The sequence below is a fragment of the Perca flavescens genome, chromosome 19 (assembly GCF_004354835.1).
Source record: "Perca flavescens isolate YP-PL-M2 chromosome 19, PFLA_1.0, whole genome shotgun sequence".
NCBI lineage: Eukaryota > Metazoa > Chordata > Actinopteri > Perciformes > Percidae > Perca > Perca flavescens.
Genome location: NC_041349.1, coordinates 24,878,707 through 24,891,425, shown reverse-complemented (window position 1 = coordinate 24,891,425; position 12,719 = coordinate 24,878,707). Strand labels below are relative to the sequence as shown.

Sequence of the window (12,719 nt, the reverse complement as noted above, 5' to 3'; positions counted from 1 at the left end):
TGCTAAAGATAAAGCAGAGCTGATGAATTTAGGTCAAGTCATCGTGCATTGAACTGTATGTCTGACCAAGCTGAGGACACAAGTACAAGAGTAGCTGTAGCTCTGTAGTAACACAGTTTGGACAGAGTTTCACTTTGCCTCCATTACTCTATTTCACATAATATTTCTGTCTTCCCCACCTGTATTTACATTCTTGCTCTGCTCTTATTGTGGTCTCTTACCCGTCTCCCCTTTTTTTTTTAATTACCTCTTTCATTCAGTCACTCACTCACCCACACTCTCCAGTGTTTTTCTGGCTGCTTAGCTGTCATCATTCTGTCATCTGCATTTTCTGGCCTATGTTTGAAATAAAGGCAGCAGAGCAGCAGTGAAGCAGCCTGGCCACAGTCCAGGCTGTGATGCATAGGCTGTTTGGGGGGAATCTGGTGTGAGGCTCCACAAAGGTCATAAAATGGAAAGATAAATGCCATGCTGACTTTCCTCACAGCACATAGTTATGACCAGAGGGAATCCTGTGCATAGTACATGTATGTGTGTCAGTTCAAGCGTGTGTGCTTAAATGTAAGCATGTGAATATGTTTGTCTTTTCATCTGCACTCATTTAACGGTTCATCAGGGAGGGATAGTCATTAACTGTTAGAATGGAAAGTTTATTAGATATGACAGACACATAAACACATATAGATACAGTACATGCATGCACATAGACACTGTTGAGCTTCCGTACATGGGCTGCTGTCGGCCTACAGTTCAAAAACAATAATAGAAGCCTTGGGATGAGTTGCCAGGGGGCAGCTGGAGCCGCGGCAGGTTGAGCATGCCTAATGAAAACTTAATGCACATTGGCAGGGATTGCCACTGCGCTCCTCCCCAAGGGTTTAAGATCAGGCTGACATCAAGCCAATGTCAAGATCTGTGGAGGCCAAAGTCAAAAGCCTTGCAGTGCGTTTCTAGGTACACAGACAGAGCGTGAGAGAGACAGAGGGAATCTGCAAAAAAGATCTAAACTGGCTCAGAATAGTCACCCTCTTTCCTCACCAACAAAATTCCTTGCAGAGGCTTATTCTGCATGCTGTGCCTTATCCCCATGAAAGCCATAAAATCTGGAGATTGGCACTTGGATCTGGAATTTTGAGTGAGAGCTAAATTACTCCCCTTAGGAATTAGGTCCAGCAGTGCAGACGGCAAGTAAGAGAAAGAGAGAGAAATACTGTCTCGAGACAAATTTGTAAAGGAAGAGTTGAGAGACAGCAGCATGTTGAATCTCGGTGGGAATGTGCTCTCTACTCCCACAATTTGAATGGGAAAGTGTTGAATGTATGTTGGCCTGATGCTGTCTGGATAAGGCATGTCTGCAGTAATTCAAAGCAGAGAGTGAGACAGAGGATATGAGGCCCTCTTGTTGTATTTGAGATGTTAGAGTCATGATATCCCTATGTAATGAGCTCCCCTCTGATCTGCAGAACTGCAAGGAGAGGCAGGGAGGAAGGGAGTGAGGGACTGAGAAATAGAGAAGAGGGGATGTTTGAAGAATAAGAACGAGGCCTTTGAGGGGTGTTCTTTGTGCTTCCCAAAATCCTGTTCTCTCCTCATCCCCATATAGTACACACACTCTTATAGTGGGTCTGACCTTTTTCACCAGATCCGTTAATTGTTGCTGTTCAGTGGATAGCACGATTATGTCCAGTTACTTAACCTACAATGTCCTATTCACTACATCAGATGCCTAATGTGTGTAGGTTTTACACTCATTGCATCACACATTGTATATTATGTGTATCAAAGTAGACTGGTGGCTACCAACAGCACAATACAGTGATGTCAGACAGTAGGTTTTTCATTTTCAAAGTGGATGTTGTATTAAATATTGCAGAAGAGCAGTGTATTCTTCACCTTGCTTTCTGTTTTCTTTGTTGTGAGAGACAGAGGTAAACGACTCAGAAACCTTTTTAGGAGAGTGATTGTAACATTTGTTACAGCCCTGCTCTCACTGAAATGACTGCATTTCTAGACTAGATGTATAACATTAGCTGTAGCATTAGCATTTCTGTTGTCTGAGGCAGTGCACATTGTTTGCACGTTATTCACACTGGTTTTATTGGTTTTCATCATGGGAATTTTCCCTGCTATTATTCCAGAAGAGTTGGAGCTTTGAGGACCACCAAGAGGCTCACCAGCAGAACCATTTCCAAACAGTGTGCTCACCAGTTTTAATCTAGCTCCGAAATTCCTTCGTGCCCTGCTGCCTACAAAGCCGTTACAGCAAACGCTGTTCTGTTTGTGTTTTTTTTGTGTATAATGGTTACACTCCACTAAACAGTCTTGACTGTTTTGAGGAATGACATAGTAGAGCAGTGCCCCAGATGGATGCCAACAACAAGGCTTCTACCAGCTGTTTAGAGTGCAGTCCAAAAAAAATCAGGATAATGCAGATAATAAATTTTCCTAGTGTCGTTAAGGATTACTTGTCTTTTCTCAGCCACTCCAAGAGGATTGTAAGAGGTTTAGCCAACTGAGTATGCAGCTGTATCTAATGAGTTGGCTCTCTGTCCTTTCCCTCGCTGTGTGTTAAGCTCCAGCAGCAATGGATGAGCCTCACAGAGAAAGTGGACTGCATGTCTTCAGGATCCTCGCACCACTGCACCAGAGAGCCCCCAAGACCCGAGCAACGGTAACTAACACCTCCAGCTGGGCCAGGGGATACTCAAAAAACACACAATATGCTTCACAATCACTCTTTTTATCTACCTACCTCTACTATTTTCTGTTTTTAAACACTGACATGTTTATCAGTGATTTGACAACCCATCATGAAATATTTCTTCTTCTACCTTTCTATTATTTGAACTCATTTTCCAAAGCAGCAGTTTCCTTTCCAACTTGATGAACTTGACCTAAGATGGACAAATCTGTCAACAGACCAAGGTTCATTTAGGAATAAGCCATGCTTTCTATTGATTCTGGAACAGTTAAGATAAGCAAATTACTGTAAACACTACCAGGTGTCCTAGGTTTACTGTGAAGCTTAATTAGCTCTGACACATGGCCTTGCTTTTGAAAAGGAAATTATAGAATTGTTGAATGAGTCTCATTTAACTGATAATTAGATGTTATTTTCCACAACGATTTAATGAGACAATTTACAAGTAGAAGATGAAAAGGGAAGTGGAGATCTTCCCAGGCGTCAGTTTGAATCATCTCTCCTCCAGGAAAAGTTTGAGTCCAGGAAAATAATAAACTATTTGGTTCCACATTTTTAAGATAATTGTATAGACAGACATGACAGCGGGTGCAAACACGTAGACATGCTTACACAACATGTGCAGTGTTGTGTTTTGTAGATATGATGCCAGACATGCTGGCACATTATCATACACATAGTCCACGCAGCAGGGAAGTTTTGCATAAGGAATACAAAATAACAATATGCAATAAAGGCATGCGGAGGGGTTTATTTATCTTGGTCTAACATTTCCTTCAGATGGTGGAGTTCTACTAATATTATTCTTTCTCAGACACAAACAAGCACACGTATACAAAGGGAAGAATTTCATATTTTTGCGCTGAACAAAGTCATCTATCTTCCCTGTGTGATGTCCCAGCTTTGTTGCAGTTCCAAGGTCTGAGTCACATTGAAAATCCCAAGCAGACAGGGCAACACCTTGTATACAGCATGATAGGATAGGAGAATAACCATTAGTCCTTGTCACACAGCTTAGAACACACACAGACAAAAACACGCACACAACACTTGGAAAATGTCTTGTACACATGCAAATGCAGACACTCACCCACACAGTAATACTTCACAAAGTGAGATGGCATCATAGATCACAGAAAGCGCTGTTGGATGTAAATCGTGGTTGACATGTGAGTCATGCCTTATGCATGTTGTTTGACTTTAACCTGCATTAAAGAGACAATAGCACATATCACAACGTATTAACTCAGCTCAGTGTTCAGTGCTCTGGACAGGCTGGTCTTGATAAAACAATATTGGCTTAGAGAAGAGTGAACCTGATGAGTCTTTATGTCACAAAAATCAATGCTGTTGTCCGAGATAGGAGCCGTAGTTTGGATTTGACTTTTTGTTTTGTAGAAGAAAAAAAAGAAGCAGAGACTTGTTCAAGTAGTCCTGCTGCCTCAAGGCTGAACGCATTGATCCCATGGAGGTTAATATTAATGTCAATGGTTCTGTGTGATAGATGAAATCGCCGTGGGTGTAGGTGTCTGTCTGTCTATGTCCACATGTCCAGTTCTCTCTCACATGCAAAAAGCTGGTTCAGCTTATCTCTAAATGGCTCCCTGGTTAGAAAATTACTTGGAAGACATTATTCACTTTAAGAACTTTTCCTTAAGAGAGTACCAGTGTGCAGATCTAGGTTCTTGTGGCTGGGTGCTGAATAAAAGACCTGGAAAATGAATTTGCTCACTGAATCCAAGCTGCAGGGTTTTAATCAATATAGTCTTCATGTAACATTGCAGTAAAGGATTGGGAGCTTGAATACAGTTTGCAAATGTATTTGTTACAACAGTGATCCACACATCAAGACAGTTTTCTCCAGATCCAAAAACTCCATTTCACCCTGGTGTCAAAAACAAACCCACATCATAAAAAGTCTCTTTACTAGCTTTCATGTAGAGAGCTGGATGGTCTGTATTTAAAAACCTAGCTCATAACTGTCCATACCATATTCCCTAGAATCACTTGGGGACATGTTAACATTTGTTCATGACTTTTATAAACCTTTGAATAGAATCCAAAAAGACAAACTGCTGTTTGTTTTGTGATAACAATGCCTTTACACAACCATTTCCAACATGTGTTTGGCTGGAAATGATAACAAAAAGAAGACAAAAAAAAACTAAAAGTAAGAGAAAAATTGAATAATGGCTAACTGTAGTCAGCATTATTGGAATGTGTAGAACACATATTTGACAAATCATTCCCTGCAATCCCTTTTGCAGTTTCTCTTTTCCCATTTCATCGCTCTCCAGAGGACTCTTAACTCTGCTTTTCACGTTTTCCATATCATTCTTTCTATATTTTTGTTTTCTTTGTATTCTTTCTGCAGCCATTTCACAGCTGCGTGTGAATGATCTTTTTAATTCAGTTGATTTTTCAAAAGTCAATTAAGTCAACACATAGGTTAGGCCTATCTTTTACTTAAGTATCTTCTCGTTTTTTTTTTCTGGTTTAACAACCCTTCTGACCACATCTTCTCTGCATCAGGTATCTTTGGGCTTATCCCCTTTAGAATGTTTTTGCATTATACACATTTATACACACAAGTCAGATAACTGTTTTCTACTGTGACTGAATAGCAATTGAGGTTGAATCATGGCTGGTTTGATTAAATCTAGTGAATTTAACAGAGCAAAATGCACCAGACACATAAAATCGCAAAGTTAAAATCAGGTTGAAAATGTATTCAGAAAAATTCCTTAGGCTCAATCCAAATTCCAGACGATCTCATCTTCAGTCAGTTCTCCTCCTCTTTCCCTCCAAAATATTCACTCCATGACCTCTGCAACCCTAGCCAGCTCATCCTTTCTTTAATTGATCCGCAAGTCTTTACGGCCCCCCCCCCTTCTAAAAACCTGAGCATTACCCTCTTCTTCATGCCACTTTCTCTGTATCTCTCTTCACATTTCTCATCTGTCCATCCACCTATCTATTTTAACCAAAACTTCAGGGGTGTGTGTGTGTGTGTGTGTGTGTGTGTGTGTGTGTGTGTGTGTGTGTGTGTGTGTGTGTGTGTGTGTGTGTGTGTGTGTGTGTGTGTGTGTGTGTGTGTGTGTGTGTGTGTGTGTGTGTTACTTGCCATAACATGTTCTCCCCTTCCTTTTTTGTTTTTCCTGCCACTTTTTTAGAGGTAATGTTACAAAAGAATATTCTGGATCCTCCAAAGCTCACATTTCTAGACTTAAGTATGTCATGGGAGGCCAAAAAGGTCTGTCCCTCTTCAAAGTCTCCATATGTCGCCAAGTGATGCAGGTTGTTTTTTGAAGGACACTTTTAACACACCTAATATTTTGTTGCAGCCTGGTTAATTGTGTTGGAATGATCCTTATTAACTTGCAAAATCACATGTCCATGTGTATTTTTTCCAGATGGTCATCAATCACTGGTAGATGTACCAGATATACTAAATCAATAAAAAAGCAACTGCAGGGTGTAAATAATGTATGGATCTGCAAATGTTACTATAACCATTATTTAGGGGTGGGGGGAATCGATGCAGGATAGTATCGCAATATTTTCCGTGGCAATACTGTATCGATACACGGACGCCAAGTATCGATCTTTTGTTATAGAAATTTCCCATGACAATTTAACCTTTTGGTACTAGAATATTAAGACTAAAGATAATTCCTTTTTCAGTCCACTTGATGGAAAATTTAAGTGAGCTGAACAAACCAGATACACTTTTTTAATAGACAAAACCGATGTTTTGAAGTTGGAAAAAAGGTAATGAATTGCAATATATCACAGAATATCGCAATATGGTTAAAATCGCAATAATATTGTACCGTGACATAAGTATCTTGATAATATCCTATTGTGGGGCTTCTGCTGATTCCCACCCCTAACATTATTCACTATTTGCCAAATGTCCATCATTTGTAAAATATCACAGCTCCTACTGTAAACTCACTCATCATGGACCTTGTTTCACTTTACCACTAGTACTTAAACTTTCTGACAAAAAAACTTGAACTATTTCGACTTTACAAGTTAAAAAGGAGCACAGTGTTAATTTTTGTAGATGGTGTAAAATAGGGAGGACAAGCATGCTTAGCTGAGTTTCATGTCCTCTGAAGGCACGTCATTGTGGGCCGCTTTGGAGACCCTAACCCCTAAAAGGGGACACAGCTTGAGACAAAAAATTTAAGTAAAAAAGTTAGGTTCGTGCTCTAGGTTGACCTTTTAGTCTCTTTGAAAAATATGTTTACTTGATTAAAGTAATAAAAGCAGCTTTGAAACTTAAGTGTGTGATGTAAACCCTGGCTGTGGTGTGCTGCATTAGAATGCAAAATGATGACTGAAATTCCTATAAACAATAAGTTCTACAAACATAGCACATCAGTGGTACATCACAAACCACCTAAACTCTGTGTATTATTGATAATATATGAGCTATTTTGTGCAAACAGAGATTTGAGGTTGTAAAGTAATTTTGCAACATGGTTTGTCAGAATGAAAATGGGCAAGTAAACTCTGAAATGTCAATTCCAATGTTGTCCATTCAGTATTTCCTGCTGTGTTGAACACCTGCAGTGCAAGTTTAAAAAGGTGGAGATTGATTCAAGTTTGAATCAAAAAGAACACTGTGTTTATATGCAGAGCTTGTCGTGGAAAGCAGTCGAGCAGTCAAAATGAAAGAAAGTAGATGTTGTAGATCTCAGAATTTCAGTTTCAGGACATTACAAAAATGTTTGTATGACTCCGTAGGTGAGCTATCAGGGAGCTTTCCAACACTTTGAAGCATGCAGTATGTGTAATGATTCAGAAAAGAGAGAAAGTGAGAGTTAGTGGTGAAAAGCAAAGAAGAAATGATGAGTTAGGCACAGAGGCATCAGGGAGACTAAAGCAAACAACACTGTCCTTGTGACCTCAGTGGAATCTATAGATTTAGGTCCAGTCACACAATCTGTGCAAACATTAAGCACACATACGCATACTATGTATCCACAGTGCAAGTATGCATTATTGCCTTATGGATTTGTCAAAGACATTGGTATGTAAATGGCTGTAGTGTCAACACTGTTCTGCGTGTGTACACACAGTAGCCTGTCTCAGCACTTTGGGTTTCACACCCATGTCGATAATAGTCTTCCATCAATAAAACTAATCAGATTTCTTCCATTGCACAAATGAAGTTTGCATTGTATTGCTCCTTGTTGTGTTTTTTTGGTATTGATGCTATTATACATGTTTGCAGGATAGTACAGGTGGTTGTCTTTATGACTTGGTTCCTTTGAAATTAGGTTATTTAAATTTCCATTTTGTCAACAAACTCTCTCACACAGTACAGTAGGTGGTTGTTTTTTGACAAAGTACAAGAGTACACACTGATGTTTGAACAAGTAACACATTTGTTTGACATTGCTCCAGACTGTCTGTGCTACTTAAAGGTCACAGCATGTAAACTCTTAAAATGCTTTAAGAGCCTAGATTTAATTAGATTTTAGGCCAAGACTTAAAAAGGGTGGTGGCCTCTACACTCTACATATGACAGTTTATTAGGTACGCCTTGCTAAAAACTGGTGCAGTCTTATAACACAGCCCTCCAGCAAATCCTACCTGGCACAGGTTATAATGGGGGCTTAAAGAGACAGGCGCCAAAACGGTGACTACAGGTATATTCAGACAGACAGTATGAGAAAAATATGTTTTTTGAACATTTAAGCATTGAAACATGTTCTAGTAAAACCCCAGATACATGTAAGAACTTGATAATGAGCATAATATATCTCCTTTAAGCAGCTCTGTTTTCTCTATCCTCTGCTCCATACCCATGTACACAGAAAAGGCAAATGTGGTTCACCAGGAAGACGCAATACTGGTGCTGTCAGCTGCGTTGTTGTATGATACACCGCAAGATAATCACCAATTTTAACTTTTTTGAAAACTAGGGGCAGAGTGAATATAACTGAATGTTGACTTCATATATATATATATATATATATATATATATATATATATATATATATATATATATATGTGTGTGTGTGTTTTTTTTTTTTGTGATGTTAATCAGTTGATACGCTTTCATTTGTAATGAGAAGATGACACACTGAGCAGCAGATTGTTTCGACTGAAAATATTCCACATAAGCTCGTATTTTCCAACAAAACCTGGTATAACCCTTTCTGGAAATATCTAAAATGATCACAGAAGAGTAAAATGGAGAGTGTCACTGTGCCTGGGCTATGTTACATTTTCAAAAGCTGAGCTGACTAATGCAAGCAGGCAAGCCACTCCATGATAGTTCAGAACAAGTGAGAGTCACCCCTCCAGACACTGGTGGAGCTTGGTGAGAGCCTGAAGCTCTTGGAGACTCTCCAGGGAGATTTGGCTTAGACAGAAGCTCAGACTCCTCTCATCCATGAACAGATTGCTATCCTGGGCAAATATGAAGTCCCTGTGGAACAGACTGCAAGCATCTCACTGATTAATAAAATGTATTCACACATGCATATGAGGTCCTTTACGTAGGTTACAGTTTGTTAAATAGTACTGAATGTTGACTTCATTTTCTGTTAACATCATGAACATTCTGAACATCTCGCCGTTAGGCGCCTTTAATCACTATTATCTACTGTACTTAGTGCAAATTAAGATGCCTGTCATACTTTGTGCTGCTGATGGTTGTAATTGTGCAGGGATGCAGGGAGGGAAATTATTAATTTGCTTTTTGATAAAAAGAAAGCTGTCACCCAAGAAGTTGTTGTATAAACATGACATATTTTCCCCTTAATGCTAATCAGGAACAAGCTTTTGAAGGACATTTTAACCCCGCTGAAGTGAAATAATGAAATTTATGTTTGTAGACGTGAGGCAACACTGAAAACACTGACATTAGTGAAAGTCATGGGTACGGTATATATTAGAAAAACATCCCCATCATGATTCATATCATGATTTCAATCCTGAAACTTGTCTCCCCACAGGAGCAGGATGTGCTGGGAGTCGATGTGGCTCCAGCAGGTGTTGATTGACAGCTGCCTCATACTAGAGAACATAAAAGTTCAAGAGCAGCCTCATCATCTCCTCTTCAAAAAGAAGATCCAGATCACAGGTCAGACACTATTTCACTATACAGTGGTGATAAATTAAAGGAAAAACCTAAATAAAGTGTCATAGAAAGATATTGGGCCACCAAAAGCCTCCAGAATAGCTTCAATGCTCCTTTGCACAGACAGGAGGGATAACCAGAATTCTTATAAAAGATATTTCCTCATTTGGTGTTTTAATGATGGTGATTGAGAGCACATGGTCACATAATCTCCTGTAGGTGTTTAATGGGGTTGATATGTGCTGACTGTGAAGACTAAGACACGTGACTGACATCATTTTTATTCTCTTAAACTGATTCAGAGACCTCCATTTATCCACTCGTTTGGTTTGGTTTCTCCCTGAATTTTTCACCTGTCTATGTTGTCTCTAAAAAGTGTTTGTACATTGTTGGAACTTATGATTACTTGATATACAGTATGAATGGGTATATTTTTGTGTCTGTGTGTATGTCTCTTTTTTGTATTCGCATTTGTATTAATTTGTCAAGGTCAGTGCACATTAATCAACATTAAAACAAAATGGGTTAGCCAAGATTGACTTATTTCCATCCTGTAGTCCTTTGCCAGAATATTAAATCAGCCCAACCTGCAGATATAACATTAATCTCACATATTAATTACATTTCAACACATTACATTATACATTGCAAAAGTGACTTTGAATTAATTAAAGAAAAATTAACAAAGAATCTAAAAACTTTCATTAAAAGTACCTGTGTGTTTGTGTGGGTGTGGGTGTGGGTGTGGGTGCGTGCGTGCGTGCGTGCGTGCGCACGGCACACACAATCACACAGAAGTGTTTCTAATCTTTTATAAAGCATGGTTCTATGTTCTGTGGTGAGCCTGTGTGAGTGTGTCGATGTGTGCACTCGCACGTTTGTATGTGTCCATCTGTCCCATCCCCCAGACCAGATGACTCGGCTGGGTGTCTATCTGCACCTCTGACATGATGCAAGGCCTCAGCCTTGACTGGCCCGGTGGGTGCTCACGTCCCTGCATGGCAGAGCAGCAGGCTGAGGCATCTCTCTCCACCGCCATCCCTCCACTTCCTTCTTCCTTCTTCCAAAGGTGGAACTATCAAGATTTACACATATGGTGAAATGCTATCACATTTAACGTATTTAACTGGTGTATTCCACATAATACACAAATCATTTTCAGAGATATTTGTTCTGTAGAATTGGACCTACCAACAACTTCCTTTTACAATATAAAATAATTTCCTTATGCAGACAAGGAATCTATACTCCTACCAGTACTGAAAGCCACCACCTTACTGCTGCTCTTTCTCTCCCACTCTTTTTCCCTCTGTCCCTACTGAGCCATTACTGATCTATACGAGGCCTCATCAGAACCAATAGCCTGTATCTAATCTGTTCCTGCTCCTGATGATTTCTGACTACACGGCTACTCCCTTCCACAGTATAAGGGACGACTCTGACTGGAAGACACACCATGACTGATCCCCCGTCCCTTCATCCCTCCTCACTCCCTCTCTGCCTTCTCCTTTTTGCTCTTCTATTTCCTCCTCCTGTTTCTGGATACTCCCCATCATTCCTCCTCTTTCCCTCACCCTCCTCCAGGTTGCTTTTTCCTCCTCCCTATTCACCTCAGTTTCCCCCTGTGTATCCTGTCGCTGCCTCCCCTATCCTCATACCCACCTTGTTTTGTGAACAGCAGAATGTTTGCTTCATGTCGGCCTCATCATCCATTCTGACTGGGCCTCTGCAGGGAGGATTTGCTCTTCTCCTTTGCATTTTATTTGTTCCCCTATTTGCTGTTTCCATTAAAGATGAAATTGAAATCTCCTGCGCTAACACACACACACACATACAAAGACACGTACAAACGCGCACACGGGCATCACACTGCACACACGTCGACTAACAAAACAACGACGTGCTGTGCCAAGGGATATGAAAGAGCACAAACCTCCCGTCCTACTTTTGCTTTACCTTGTTCTCATCCTTTCGCTCCACTTCCTCACTCTCTTTCCTCGCCTCCACCTCCTTCTTCCTTACTCGTTGCAAGTGTGGTGGGAGACCGTATGATCCATGTTTTTGTGTTGTATTACAAAATAGCTGACTTTTCCCCTTTGTCCATCTGGCACTTTTCAACACATTTAATAACTCTTTACAAACACGTTTTTTTTTTTTTTTTTTTTTACTTAATTCACACACTTTACTGCTTAATTTCTTCTTAATAAGTCTCCCTTTTCCTGTGACAACATTTAGACAAACTTTTCTTCTTCTTTTCTTTTCCCAACACACAGTGTGCTGGTCCTGCTCATGCTGCCACCCCTGAGCTTCTTGAAGGCTGCCTTTTCTCTGTCCACGGCGTGACTTCCGAAACTCCTTTCGGACAGGATGTAGGAAGTGTTTGGAGCATTGCAGAGGAAAACAAAGGCAGTCTTCGGCAGGTTAATGAGGCCAGGAGGCAGCTTTGTGCCAAGCTTCATCAGTATTCACCAGAGGTCTCCCTCTCTCGCTCTCCCAATAATATCCCAGTCATTTAGGTCAGCCTCATCACTGTGCCTCTGTGAAGGGCACACACACACACACACACACACACACACACACACACAAAACAGAAAAAGAGAGAATTCTGCGACCGTTTAATAGTAATACAGTCTCATCAAATGTTCACCTTCTCATACTCTAATCATTAGCATTGTCCTACACTGTCTCTTTGTCTTCTTTTTTTCACATTTTCCTCACTCTATCCATCTCGTTCACCCCAACCCTTCCTTCTCGCTTTGATTCTCTGCTACTCTTCCTGTCTTTCTACCCTCCACATACAGCTCCCTCAATTAAGATAAAGTGGCTAATCATATATGAGTTACATTAACATCTCTAATAGCTACTGCGAGTTATTGGTTCCTCATTAGGGCCCCACTTCCAGAAGGCCAGCTTCCA

General features: G+C 40.3%; 1 long non-coding RNA gene across 1 annotated transcript in view; it reads left to right on the top strand.

The window, feature by feature from the left end:
- The window catches only part of LOC114545951 (uncharacterized), an 83,394-nt gene that overhangs the window by 9,532 nt on the left and 61,143 nt on the right, over nt 1-12,719 (top strand). Inside the window, exons 3-6 of the long non-coding RNA XR_003690961.1 lie at nt 2,574-2,671; nt 9,679-9,806; nt 10,712-10,872; nt 12,077-12,319. This is a non-coding gene — a long non-coding RNA (uncharacterized LOC114545951). The remainder of the gene's footprint in view (nt 1-2,573; nt 2,672-9,678; nt 9,807-10,711; nt 10,873-12,076; nt 12,320-12,719) is intronic.